Source organism: Biomphalaria glabrata, chromosome 8 (assembly GCF_947242115.1).
Source record: "Biomphalaria glabrata chromosome 8, xgBioGlab47.1, whole genome shotgun sequence".
In the NCBI taxonomy this organism is placed as follows: Eukaryota; Metazoa; Mollusca; class Gastropoda; family Planorbidae; genus Biomphalaria; species Biomphalaria glabrata.
In genome coordinates, this window is record NC_074718.1 from 4,061,226 (window position 1) to 4,076,778 (window position 15,553).

The following is a 15,553-nucleotide window of genomic DNA, read 5'->3' on the forward strand; positions in this document are numbered from 1 at the left end:
GTGGAGTGTCACCAGAGAATGCTGACCATGCCCTTCAAAACTGCAATTTTTTTTCAGGAGGTCTGAACAAGACACTGGACCCAAAAACATCCCAAATAGAAAGAAAACTATAGAGAGAGCTCCCTGATTTGGAAACCATTGCCCAGTTCATGTCAAATATTGGTCTAGTCATCTGAACACTCCAGCATAAACATGAGAATGAGGAAGAAGAAGATCCATAAGGAAAAAATGTGTAAAAATAGATCTAGAATCTAGAACTTCATTTGCATAGATTTCTAGATCTATGATTAAGGGGAAGTTGAGCTGGTGGTAGCCATAACAACACATTGGATCGCACACAATTCGTTATGGGGCGAGGTGGTAGATCGGTAGTGCTCTTGGCTTCCGAACTGAGAGGTCTGGAGTTTGAATGCCGGTGAAGACTGGGATTTTGAATTTCGGGACTTTTTTTTCTCCATCAAACAAAGATAATATCTATCTCAAAAGAACAAAGCAAGACAGTTTAAAATCCGGAACAATCCTTTATTGTTCTTCCGTGTAAGAAGTTTCTAGTCAAATGAATACATCTTTAATAAATCTACTCTATACACTTCTAATGTACAGTTTGAATAAAAGACAACTATGCTGTACTTAGGTTTTAAATTCCATGCCTGATAGATTATAAATCAAATTCTCTGTCATCTTTTAAGAATGGACCTAAAAGTTGATGAAAAAAAACATCCGTGTTGGAGACATCTTTGTCACGTGACCTAGTTCTTCGTCCCTTCTTAGTAAAACAAAAGCTTGACACGTGACTTCAACATAAGCTTTGATTGGTTGCTAAAAGTCTTTCTTATACAAGATCTTGAGCAAAATATTTTCATAAAATGAACTCAAGTGACCTCTTACACACTCAGCATGGAGACTAAAACGTCGATTCTCTAAGACTTTTTAAGAATCAAGAAATCATGTGTTGAACTGGATTTTGACTGAGTGTCGCATCAAGTGTACCAGACATTTCCTCGGTCTCGCGTCCCAAAGGCAGAGTTCTTTTGCTGGCAATGGTGATGCTTTCGGCAAAAGGTTGTACTGCTGTTTCTATGTTGCCTCTAGTATTATATGCAAATTTCACTTACCTAAATACCAACTAAAGAACACAAGCTTTAAATCGTATTGTCGTGAAACCTTGGCTAAGCAGTTACCGGACCGCCTTACAAATTGAGGTGGCTGAGCGTTAAAGCGCCTTGCTTCCTAACAGGAGGTTCCGGGTTCTAAGACTGGGATTTTTAATTTCGGGATCCTTGGGCGCCTCTGAGTCCACTCTGCACTAATGGGTACCTGAAATTAGATGGGGAAAAGTAAAGTCGGTTGGTCGTTGTGCTGGGCACATGACACCCTCGTTAACCGTAGGCCACAGAAGCGGATTCCTTTTACATCATCTGCCCTATAGACCATAGGGTCTGAAAGGGGAACCATTTAATGGATGTTTCATTTCTCTCTCTCTACATAGTGCGGTCCAGCTGTATGCTTTCCCAGTAGTCATCATCAATGTCCACCGCTTTGAGGTCCCGTCTGATTATATTCACATATTGGAGGTAGTGATTATCTGTTTATGTTATGCTCATCGCAAGTTGTTCATTAAAAATAATTTTCGGGACACGATTATCCTCCATCCGGAGGACAGGACTCTCTTCGTCTGTCTGTCAGCATGCCTGTCTGGTACAAATTTTGTACACGTAATATCTCCCACTTCAGATTCTCGATTGAAGTTAAAACCCTTTTTTTTTTATTATTATTATTATAGCTTTTATATAGCGCTACTTATAGCATGCTCAGAGCGCTTTTGGTCTAATATCATTTGTGGACCAGTGGGGGGGGGGGGGTATCTAGGAGCTGGTTTTCCGTGCTGCCTTTAGGCGCTCAGTAAACACAACTCTGCCCGAGTCGGGTGTCGAACCTCGAGCCCCCTTCTAGGTATCCAAGCCAAGCCAAGTTGAAACGCACTCTCGACCACGCTTCACACAACTTTGCACAATTATTAGATGTCTATAGCAAAATAACAAAAGAATCAATTTAAAAAATGAACCAAATTGGCGGTGATTCATTAATTTTGTTTAATTATTATTATAGCTTTTTTATATAGCGCTACTTTCATGCTTATAGCATGCTCAGAGCGCTTTTGGTCCAATCTCATTTGTGGACCGGTGGGGGGAGGGAGTATCTAGGAGTTGGTAAACGCAACTCTGCCCGAGTCGGGTGTCGAACCTCGAGCCCCCTTCTAGGTAGCCACTCTGCCCGAGTCGGGTGTCGAAGCCAAGCCAAGTTCAAGCGCACTTGGCCTCTCGACCACGCTTCCCACCAAAAGGTACTGATCTTACATCAGTTGTGCTGTAAGACAGTAAATATGCTTTTTATTTGTTGTTTATTTTTAAGTATTTAAAAAAAATGTTTTTGTTTTATTTAATAGAAAACAAAGGCGTTCACTTTAGGCGTTCACTTTAGGGGTTCACTTTAGCTTCACTGACATTTGTTTTTAGTTTATCGAGAAATTTCACATACACAGTTTCCTTTTTTTTTTGTTGACCAGAACTTTGAACTGGGAGTTAACTGAGGTTGAAAACTTAAAATAACTAGAGTAACTTCTTTGTAAACAGTACTAAATTTAACCTTTATTATAATAAGGTCAAAATCAAGTTCATCTGAGATAAAAAAAAAAAGTACTAGACTTAAGTAATAATTTTTTTTTTCACAAAATCTAACTCACTACAATAACACAACCTTCCTATGTCAGAACCAATGTCTACCTTCTTCCCGCCGTCGCCATAGAAACATATTAAACACACTCCATTACAGGCGTTTCATATAAAATTTGTGTGTGTGTGTGTGTCTCTCTCTCTCTCTCTCTCTTTCTCTCTCTCTCTCGTTATAAAACAACTGATGGGCCTAATAAGTGCATTATGCGAACTCAAAATTACGACAAACAAACAGCGTAGTACGGACATAGTTTAGTGTTGGGTGTGCGGAATTGTAAATTATTCAATATTGGAAGGACTTGTTTTGTTTTGTTTTTTTGTTATTTTTTTGTTTATTGTCCATCTCTTTAGTTTTAAGAGCTTAAAGGGCTGCATTAACAAAAAACACATAAGACAAGACAATTATGGTTAAAATTGTTCAGAGATTGTTCACACTTTATGATCATTAGGTTGTCTATCGTAAAGATGTGTTTTTTTAATGTGGTTTATTCAGATTAAACTTTCACTTACACTAACACACAAGACAAACAGGGTTAACGTATCCACACCCAGACCATATAACACTGTTGAGCAGTCAAGGTTATTGAGACGTTGTATATAGTTCATGATCATTTACAATCTACACTGTTCAACAAATATTTTTTGTTTGAAATTAGATACTAAATGAATTAAAACTACTCCGCAAATAAACTAACTTTAATAATATCAATTTTTATCAAAACTATGTTGCTGAACGGTTTTACGTGTCCACTAAAATGTTGTGAATGACAACTCCTATAAATACATATATGTCTTTAAGTTGGTTTTGCATTTACTGAATAATTTCTTGTCTTTTAACGTTTAATGAATTACGCTGTCAGTTTCAAGTTATGATTCCATTTTTTGTAATTAATAATTATAATAGTGAGTCGTTTTCGTTGTATTGTTAGAGTAGCCTCCCCTGTGTTGTTTTTAAATTGTTTTGGTTTAGTCAACGTATGGATGGTAAGGGCCTGACAGGCCTCAAATGGTTACGCCCGGTTACGGGCATGAAACTTTCCCCCAATTTGCATTTTGTCCCTATTACCCCTGACCTTTTTCATAAAATAGGATATTACTGAAGACGCCTATCTCTAAAACGGTAGACATTTAGATGAAAAAAACTTCACTTAATTAAAATGTTTAAATTATATTTCATTTTAATATCAATTAAGCTAATCATCAAATATAAATAATAATTACAGTTGCCTATTAAAAATAAATTGAAAAGCTTTGCCCCCCCCCCTCCCAATCCTTTAATCTGAATGTCTAGGGGGTGGCGCCTCAGAAACGCTGTTTTAAAATATTGTCGGCAAAAAAAAAAATGCGATTGCAGACCCTTTAAAATTCGGATAATTTTTTATAATTTCCTTGTAAAGTCCTCGTGACCTCCGTGTCGAATGTGCGCTGTAACCAGGGGCGGACTGGGTATCAAAATCGGCCCGGGCATTACCATATAAACCGGCCCACAAATAGTATGTCATATATTTTCGTTGGGGGGGGGAGGGATTTTTACCCCACTCCGCAATTTATTTATACATATTAGTGTGTGTGTATATATAATTAATCTTCATTACATTCTGATCTTTCATTCTTTCAAACGTTTTTTCTAGCCTAGAATACTCTCTTCCTATAATTAGTGGAAAGACAGTACACACCCCAAAAGGCAGCCAGGAAGTCCAGGAGATCGCTGTGAGCTCCCTCACCCCCTACCCCCAGCATTATTTCCGTTATTTTAAACTTTAAAAATGCATATTCTGAGGTATCTACAGTGCAATTAGCCGGCTACTCTTCCGCTAAAAAAAAAAATCAAAAACTATATTTGCTATTCACTGGAGTTCAGCGATTGGTAGAAAATGGTAAAATGCTTTAGTTTTTGTATTGGAGAGGGGAGGGTAACCACAAAACCCCTTTTGGCTACGCTCATGAAATTTGGTGACTGCAGTTTGCTTAAGTTGGCTGCACTGGGGCAGTAAGTAAAGTTTCCCTTTCAGACAATTAAGTCTGAGGCAAGTGATGGTTTGAACCCCTCCCATCCGACTAAGCCCATGTGTTATATTATAGGTGTAAGCCTAATTCTCTACAAAATATATAAAGTGTTTGATAACGTATCGAAAACTGGATGTATGCATTCGTAGGATTACATAATGTATTCTATTTATACATGTAGGCCTATGTAGTCTGGAAACTATAAACAATACAATAGCAGATTAATGAGTTTGAAGCTTTTTGGTATTACTTTTAGATAAAAAATGTCATTCTTTACCTTAATTTAAGTTGTCTTGAGTGTGTCTATGGCCATCGAATAGGACGATACATCACTGATGAGCATGTAAACCGTATCAGATACGTGATTCTTCAACAACTTTAGTTTAAAGTCTTCGTTAATATCCTTGATGGACGAAAGACAATTCTGATATGTGTCATACCAGCGAGTCCATTTTTCTTAGGCCAGAGGAGCATTAGGATCAATGTCCAACTCTTTCGGTCTGAGTAATTTATCCATTGTCGATTAAGGAATCCAACACTAATCCAGATACATAATTTTGTCGAATAAATTGTAATGAAACAACAAATACTAGTATACCAATAACATGGCTTTATTCGACAAAATTAGACTACAGTAAACAGTGAATGAAACCAGCACGTCTCGCATAATACTGATGCAGTACTATATACACGCACACACTGGACATGAAACACACACACTGGGCATGACCTTCTGACACACTGGACTCACGCAGAAAATCAACTCAGTTACACAACACAGGCGTTTCTTAAAAAAATAAGATAGTTACATTCTACGCATTTCATGTGTCAATCTAGTCATGCATGTTGATCTGTGACTTAAAATATGTTAAATCATTTGTTTCCTGGCTGACTCAGGCAACCCATTCCATTAAAAGATAAGAGAAAGCAGAACGGTTTAAGAGGTACTTACTTATTGTGAAAAGCTCTTGCTTCGTCCAAGTACATTCTCAAAAACGCGATTTGTATATATATGAATTTACCAAACCCATTATTTAAAATATAAATCTCCTTTCATTAAATATCGGATGTGACAGCGCTATATAAATTATTTTATTATTGTAATAATTTTCATCATTAATGACTTCATACTAAGCATAAATTTGCCATTGATTATAATAGTATACAAATTTATTTTGATCTAGATTTATTTTTTAATTAAATGTTATTTTTTTGTGAGCCTCAAGTGTAGTATTTTTAGATCTATGTTAAAAAAAAAAAAAAAAAAAAGAAACTTACTATTTCTTCTCAAATCGCATAAAGTACAACTTTATTATATCCATATTGAGCTGTGAATAAGTTGGGCGGTTTGCAATTTCGCGGCTGTGTGTATGTGTTCAGGTTAATTTCTATTGAGTATTGTTAAAGAGGTAAATGGAAGCGCCTATTGTTTTATTATTTTTTTTGCTACGTTATATCAATGTTTTCTAACTTAACCTCTCTCATCCCTCTTTTTTTCGTTAACTGACAATGGAACCATCAGAAGAAGGGGGAGGGAAGGAGAAAAAAAAATGGGAGCGCCATCATGGAGGTCCATGCCGACCAGCCAAATGATTAGGCCAAACACAGCCTCGAAGACACCTAGGCAGTCTATGCCGCTTGTGCATAGCAAGAAGTACAGTCTAACGTTTTGCAAATGATAATACGTACAGTGTATAGTGTATTTATCTTGATATTCTTGTTGAATTTCAAACATAATTAATTGCAATAATAATAAAAAAAAAAAACAACAAGAAAACGTGTTCGGGCCTTTGCGTCTTGCTGCTGTCACTTTTTTTAAAAGTTGTCTGCATTGAAATTTTTTTTTTATTTGGTCGCGACCAGACCGGCCCATTTGGTACCGGCCCACCGGGCATTTGCCCGTTTGCCCATATAGCTAGTCCACCTCTGGCTGTAGCCCACATTCATTACCCCAAATCCGGGCCTGGTTGCAAAGAGAAAAAATACAAGAAACAGCCCAGTTATTGTACGACACGGGTGACCGACCGTGACACACGATCAAGAGAAGTGGCCCCGTGTGTGCGCTGACGAAATTACAGTATAGGCCTACCGTCTCGTGGGTTGACTGGACAGTTAGTCACGTGGGGGTGTTTGTTGACAAGTAGTCTCTAGGAGTCAGGATTGGAAGATTGTGTAGAGTCAGAAAGTAAAGAGATGGTGTAACTAGAGGAGTCATTGATTGTAAACGTTTGCTTGTGTAAATAAACATTCGTAGTAGTATTGGATTCGTCTTATCTTCTTATCTTATATAATACAGACGTTACTTCATAAAAGAAGACGATTACGTCCTACGCGTCATGCATTTAGTCATGAATGTTAAAAAGCTATGCTTTAAATTCTGCGAACTCACTGGCTTCCTGGCTAGCTCATTCCATGCTCTAATAGCACTAGTGAAGAAGGAGCATTTGTACAAATTTGTCCTAGCATATGGGACGAGGAATGTCCCTTTATATTAGTGTCTTTCTTCGTATTTTATTAAATTGTGTATTTGTCTTTGCTGCTTGACAATAGAGATTCAAGAAATATTAGCACAATTACAACGAAACCACACTTAGAAAGAACCACACCCTGATTCAATATTTTTTTTTTATCCACTCAAAGGCTTATGTACATTAATGTTGTAAAATGATAAAGGTAAAAAATTCACTAAATTAAATTTAATGATATAAGAAATGTGTTTCGTCAATGTAACAAAACAACTTGAAGGAAATGAGAAGGCTGACACACTCGCCAAGAGTTGGAGAACTAACTCTCAAATAAACTTTGCACTCTATTCAGAAGAAATGAAGAAACTAACTGTACATAAAATAAATGAGAAATGGACGAGCTCTCATCCAAATCACAAGAAAGATGACGCTTACTATAAGCTATCCCGACAAGACCAACGTCTAATCTTTCGACTCAGGACCGGACACAACAGAATGCGACAACACATGTACCGGAAGCTCAAAATTGGAACCAGTGAAATCTGCCCATGTGGAGTATCACCAGAGAACGCCGACCACGTCCTCTCTTTACCAAGAGGCCCGTATAAGACATTGGCCCCAAATCACCCCAATAGAAAGAAAACTATACGGAGAGATCCCTGATTTGGAAACCACTGCGCAGCTCATCTCATGTATTGGTCTAGTCATATGAACACTCCAACATAACAATGGGAACGATGAAGAAGAAGAAGAAGAAGAATATAACAAAAAACTAGAAGTGTAAGATCACATTAATAAATGTCATGTAATAGACTTATGTCCCTGAAAGGTTACTCTCCCTTCATACCACAAGGGCTAAATTTTATTTAGTTACGTAATTAAAAACAAGGTCTATCTACAAAATTCAAGAGGCACTACCTTTTAAGCTGCTAAGCAGAGATTTAAAACGATATATTTAATACGCAAATAGTTTTTTTATATTGCAAGCTGCTATCAAGTTAAAGGTTAATATTCTCATAGGATTAATGGTTTAAATAATTTGTCATTGTTTGGATTTTCTCTATGTGTATAAGTGATGAATTTTGTTTTTTAAAGTCATTTCTACTTAACCCTTAAAGTGCTGAGCTGTTTAGAATAAGGGCATACAAAATGGAATTACAATTCTGATGTTTAGAGGCTAAACTACCTCACGCGTTTTAAGGGTTAAGGTAGTAGTAGCATGCATTGGGAAACGTAGAACGATATAAGGCTACAACCTTAATGACACTAAGTTTGATTTCCATGCTTGATGGCGTTATAATCAATCTATTTTCAATTTTAACTTTTTGAATTGTGGCTTTTTGAATTGTAGCTTTTCGAGTTGTAAATTTTTGAATTGTGACTTTTTAATTGTAACTTTTTAAATTGTAACTTTTTAAATTGTAACTTTTTAATTGTAACTTTTTAAATTGTAACTTTTTAATTGTAACTTTTTTAATTGTAGCTTTTCGAGTTGTAACTTTTTAATAGTAACTTTTTAAATTGTAACTTTTTGAATGGTAACTTTTTTAATGGTAAATTTTTAAATTGTAACTTTTTAAATTGAAATTTTTGAAATTTGTAACTTTTTAAATTGTGACTTTTTGAATTGTGACTTTTTAAATTTTACCTTTTTAAATTGTAACTTTTTGAATTGTGACTTTTTAAATAGTAACTTTTTAAATTGTAACTTTTTAAAATTGTACCTTTTTAAATAGTAACTTTTTAAATTGTAACTTTTTAAAATTGTAACTTTTTAAATTGTAACTTTTTAAATTGTAACTTTTTGAATTGTAACTTTTTAAATTGTAACTTTTTGAATTGTAACTTTTTAAATTGTAACTTTTTGAATTGTGACTTTTTAATTGTAACTTTTTAAATTTGTAACTTTTTAAATTGTAACTTTTAAAATTGTAACTTTTTAAACTTAATTGTACCTTTTTAAATAGTAACTTTTTAAATTGTAACTTTTTAAAATTGTACCTTTTTAAATAGTAACTTTTTAAATTGTAACTTTTTAAAATTGTAACTTTTTAAATTGTAACTTTTTAAATTGTAACTTTTTAAATTGTAACTTTTTGAATTGTAACTTTTTGAATTGTGACTTTTTACTAATTTAAAAAAACGTGATAAGGAAACTATTGGATATGTTATAAATTTTCATTTGCATCTCTAAATTCCTTAATAAATAGTTCCGAATGTTAACACGTCTTTGTAGCTCTCAAATTCTCTGTCATATTTTTTGTCTTTCATTTTACAAGAAGGGACCGCAAGCCCCAATTAAAGAGTATGCACAAACCACTTCTTAAGCCCATTAGTTTGACCACTGTACACTCTAATGAAACAGCTGTGCTTGAATTCTGTAAGCTAAGGTGACCAGATATTATCATCCTGATTCATAGAATGCCTGTAGGTCATCTTCCACGAGATCTAAAAGAAGGCAGGAGAGCCGCTGGTCGCCCACTTTTACGTTATACGGATGTATGCAAACGCGACATGAAGCTCTTCAAAATCGACACTGGCAGTTGGGGAAAAGGGGCACTGGATAGATCCACATGGAGAGAGAGCATAAAGGAAGGGTCTCGGATTGCAGATGCCATACACAACAGCAGCGGAAAGAAGGGTGAAAATGCAATGGTGATTGCATATGCCCAACATGTGACCGCAGCTGTGTATCAAGGATTGACCTCTTTAGTCACACAAGAAGTTGCAAAGGGAAAAAGATCATCTCTCGAGACGTGAAATGCCACAGATGTGACCGTGCGAGACAAAGCAAAACAAAGGACGTTTGGGCCACGAGGCCTTCATCAGCTACAAAACAAACACAAAAAAAGACAAACAATTAACACAAAATAGTCTTAAGTAAAACGTGTCTGTCCGATGTTGTTCTCTATCGAGGCAGAAGAGAAATGAGCTACGCTGGTGTAAAAGCGCTTGAAATCGTAAGGGGGCGGTGATGTCAGGCAAAGGGTCTCATATATGCATGTTTATTGTACTTCTCTATACAGTCACTCACCACTGCAGTTGTATATTTTAGTTTTTGAGTCCTTTACAAGTAGTGTGTGTTGGGGGGGGGGTTATAATACAGGCAGACGAGAAAGCAACAATTGATGGGCCTGATAAGTGTGCTAACACTAAATAGGTTAGAGTTGGGTGTGTAATATTGTACATTATTCAGTGTTACAAGCTATTTTTTTTAAAATAGGAAACCTCAGAGTTTGCGCTATTCAATTTTAGCTATATCATCATTGGAATCCTTAGGCCTCTTTTCTTTGCCTCTTTTATGGGCCCCTTGCCTCTTATGTGGGCTTTTTTTTTTAAATAGCATACTATTTGATATACACTGTTTTTTTTTTTTTTTTAAGGAAACCTCAGAATTTGCGCTATTCAGTTTTAGCTTTATCTTTATAGGAATCCTTGGGCCTCTTTTCTTTGCCTCTTTTGTGGGCTTTTTTTTTTTTTAATATGTTTTCATTTGTGCATTTCTGTTATTATGTGGGAATTCATTTTGCAATAAGAAATAATGGTTGTAAATCACAACACCTATAAATACATATTTGTTTTAAAGTTGGTGTTGCATTTACTGAATAATTTCATTACTTTTTACTTTTTAACCGCACAATCAGTAGTTTGAAGGCCTATGATCTCCCCTTTTAAACTTTGTAATTAATAATTACAATAGCGACTCATTTTCGTTGTGTTGGTAGAGTAGGTTCCCCTGTTCTTGATTTTTTTTTATTATTTTTTTAACCAACTTCCGGAAGGTGACGGCCGGATGGGCCTCAAATGGTGACAGGCATGACACTTTCCCCCATTATACATTTAGTTCCTATTCCCCTGTGAGCTTTGCCATTAAATACACATTGCTCATATATGAACAGTAATAAACAAATAATAATAATAATTTGGCTACTTTGTTAATCTTCTATATTCTGTCTTAAATGAAACAGAGGACCAGATTGGATCAGCTTTATTCAGATTCAAAGATCGTTCGATCGATGAGAAGTTGGAATCGAGGCTAAAATTTAAAACAACACCGCGCAACCTTTACTTTTCCTGGTGAAGACGGATTGTTATTTTCTGGATTTTTTTGGGGCGCCTCTTGGTCCACCCAGCTCTAATTAGTTAGGAGAAAAGTAAAGTAAAGAAAAGTACCTATACAGGGCCGGCCTTAGGGCACTGCAACCTTCGCGGCCGCAGTGGGGCCCGCACTTTCATAGGCCCCCGCGCTAACTCTAGTTGTAAATTATTAAATTAAAACATAATAACTTAGGCAGGGTTACCGCGTCCTCCTGATTTTCCAGGAGCTTATGGAAATCTCCTGAAATTGCAAAGTATATGAAAAAAAAAGTCATGTACATCTCCTAAATATTAAAATATTCTGAAAGATGTCTTGAAAAAAAAAATAGAGAAAATTGTCAATTTGGGGTGTCCTTCATTATGGAAAACGCCAATCCTACTCGCGATTTAAAAAAAAGGCATTATCAGCTTTGATTTAATACAAATGTATTAATAGGGCGAATTTGAACCAAAACAGGAAGTTCAAATATTTAATTTACTTTAATAGTCACTGGCATATAAATATAGATCTAAATCTATCTCGACCTCTTAAGAAAAATCAAAAGCGATATTTTGCTAGTCGATAGTAAATCTAAAAGGCAGATCTGAGAGTTTATCTGCTTTTTGATGGAAAAAAAAACCCTTCTATTGTAAATGGCTCGTAAAGCTAGTTTGATCTTGATTTTGTACTTAGTAAAGTATGAATAAAATGCAAAGACATATTTATTTTCTAACAAAAAAAAATCTTAATTTTCAATTATTACCCTTATCCCGCGCAATCTGTTTCGCATAGGGCCCCGCAATCTGTAGGGCCGGCCCTGGCGGTATGTCGTTGTGCTGGCCACATGGCACCCTCTTAAACCGTAGGCCACAGAAACAGATGACCATTACACCATTTCCCCTCTAGACCACAATGTCTGAAAGGGGAACTTTAACTTCTCACATTGCTTTCCAAAGAACTGCTAAGGCCATGAATCACATGAGTCGTGTCTCTATAGGGATCAATGATTCATGGCATAGCATTTAAATGGATATATTTTAAAATAATCAAAGCGGGGACTACCAAGCCTAAGTATGGACGCCTGGTCCCCTTATAAAAGCACAAAGTTATATCCGATACCAGAACAATGCTATTGACGAAATAGTTGGTATGTGTGTATATGACCTTGAACACCTTTAAATCAATAAATAAAACGGCCCGCATTACAACTAACAGCTAACACAATTTTCTAGCACTCAAATTCTAAAAGTTCGCTTTAATTGTGTCTCTTTCATCCATCAATCGAAAGGCCCGCATATCGAAATACAGGTAGTCCTCGGGTTACGACGGTCTCGACCTACGTCGTTTCATGGTTACGACGCTGTTTACGACGGCTCTGTCCGACTTACGCGGTTTTGCGACGTAGGTCGAATTACTTGCAGTGGCGGAGGAATACATTTATACAGTAGTGTAGTCCAGTAGTGTACACTGTATCGTTACATGAGGAAAAATAGTCTCCTGCATGCCATAGGACCCTTCATTATGGCCCCCAAACGTAAGCCGGTTTTGCGACGTAGGCCGAATTAAGTGCAGTGGCCTGCAACAAAGCCTGGAGCCTCCAACAGATCCTGTACTTGTACCCTCTACCTCACCTGCCCCTCTTGACTCACCTGCCCCTCTTGACTCACCTGCCCCTCTTGACTCACCTGCCCCCAGTATCTCCAGCAAGTTCTGTAGTTCCCTCCCAATAAGCTTGTTCTCTCTTTGGCATTGTAATTTTTGTTTATTTACAGTACACTGTTTATTACTGTTACAGCACTGGCAGTACTGTATAGTACAGTACAGTATTTCATTATTAAAATTACTTTTCTGCACAATATTTTACTGTTTTTATTGATAATTATGTATTAGAATAGGTGTATGTATAGGCTAAGTGTTTGCAGTACAGCACAGTACTGTTATTATGCTACAGTACTCTGTATGAATGTATGATCCGACTTACGTCGAAATTCCGTTTACGACGCCGGGTAGGAACGGAACACCGTCGTAAGTCGAGGACTACCTGTATGCACAAACACTTCTTTGGCCCCTCAGTTGTAGCCTTTTTATCTCCTCGCAATGTGATCACACACATATACACACACACTATTTTTAATGAAACGCCCCTTCCCCAACAATACAATGTTTTTGTTCCTGTATGTATTTGCTCTGTCTGTCTGTCTGTCTAGTAAAACGTTTGTACACATTATTACTTACGAAAAGTTCGTTGTTACATATATAAGCGAAGGCTACAACCTGATTTGGGGCGCGGTGGTTGAGTGGTAAAGCGCTTGGCTTCCAAACTGAGGGTTCCCGGGTTCGAATCCTGGTGACGATTGGAATTTTAAAAAGTATTTATTTCAGAAAGTCTTTATTGCACCTCTGAATCCACCCAGCTCTAATGGGTACCTCACATTAGTTGGGGAAAGTAAAGGCGTATGGTCGTTGTGCTGGCCACATGAACCGTTGGCAACTGTCTAATAGTCCGCTACAGCTATTCATTAAATATCAATGTGTTAAATTTTTAACCAAAACAAAATGTCACAGTATCTATCTATCTATCTATCTATCTATCTATCTATCTATATATATATATATATATATATATATATATATATATATATAAATATAATTCTCTTCATGGCTCAAGAGTTTTGACATCATGTAATGAAAAGATCACTTTTTTATTTTTGAAGTCGGACGGAGTAGAGTTATCCTATGTATTTCAAGAGGCGAAAAAAAAAAGGGGGGGGGGAAGAAAAAGTAATATTCACCCGTCACTAAAACGCAGGGCCGGACCTAACCATTGTGACCAAGAAGTCATGGAAAGAGAACAAGTAATCTACTCTGTATTCACCATTTACCAAATAGCAGGGCCGGACTTAACTATTGTGGAGACTACTGGAGACCTATGCGAAACGGATTTACGGATAATAAGTGAAAATTAAGAGTTTGTATTAGAAAATAAATTCGTCTTTGCCTTTTATTCATTCTTTACTGCGTACAGAATTACTTTACGAGCCTTGCGTGTAGCGAAGTCAGACAATATATCATAAATATTATATTTCCTACATTGACAACGCTCAATAGCAGGAATTACAAACTTTTCAATGAATCTACGACAATTTTTGACCTAAAAAAATTCTTCATTAGTTTTAGGCGCGAGAAGCTTCTTTCACTAGATTTCACAATTACGGGTATTGCATAATGAGTTTTTTTATCGCGTTTATGGCGTTTTCCATATTGAATGAAACCCCAAAATTACAATTTTTGTATATATTTCAGGAGATTTGTATGAGTTTTCAAAAGATTTTAATAATTTCCTGGACTTTTTCGTATATTTTGCAATTTCAGGAGATTACCAGAAGCTCCTGGTAAATCGACAGGAGGCCGCGGGAAATCTGTTATAAGTTATAAAATGGTTTAATTTAATAATTTGTACACCTAGAATTAGCGTGGGTCCACTGCGGTCGCATAGGTTGCAGTGGCCAAAGACCGGCCCTGCAAAATAGCGGCGTATCGACTGCTGTATTGCTATAGTAGTGTACACTATAGAATGTGTTCTTCAAGATAAAATTATAATGTTGTTTTTTTTGTTTTTTTTTTTGGTTATGTTTTGTTTAATTATTATTTTTATGTTTAATATAACGGTATGTATTCACTCGTTAAGATACATAAATGTGTATTATAGGTTGAACGTAGCATAGCATTAAGTTTTTTTCTTAGTTCAAAGTATTTGACAAACTTGATTTTGGTCCTTTTGCCTCCCAGTGGAGCATAGCACCAAAACAGCACTTTCCCTCAAATCGGCCCATGTCCATTCTGCTGTCTTTCCCTTCTGGTCTGCTGATCTACTAATTTAAAGGAGTCCTGGAAAAGAGAATGTAGGCGGATGAGACAGTAGGGTGCATGCTGGGATAGTACATCAGGGTTATCGTCTTAGAAGGAAGCGGCCATTGTATTTCTTGTGTGTAGTATTCGAATCTAATAACATCCTGATAATGTGTTCATATTCTGTGGAAAAATATGTTATAGTATTTGAGTATATCTTTGATTGCTCATACATTTATTATGATGTAATAAAATATATGTGCAGGATTTTAATACAGCTTATTGGTCATTTATATGGATTTATATGTCAAAAGGTCCCAACTTCGATGGCGGGACATGTTGTCCGCATGCCAGACAATCGCCTTCCCAAACGACTTCTGTATGAGGAGCTGTGTGCAGGAAAGCGCTCCCAGGGAGGTCAA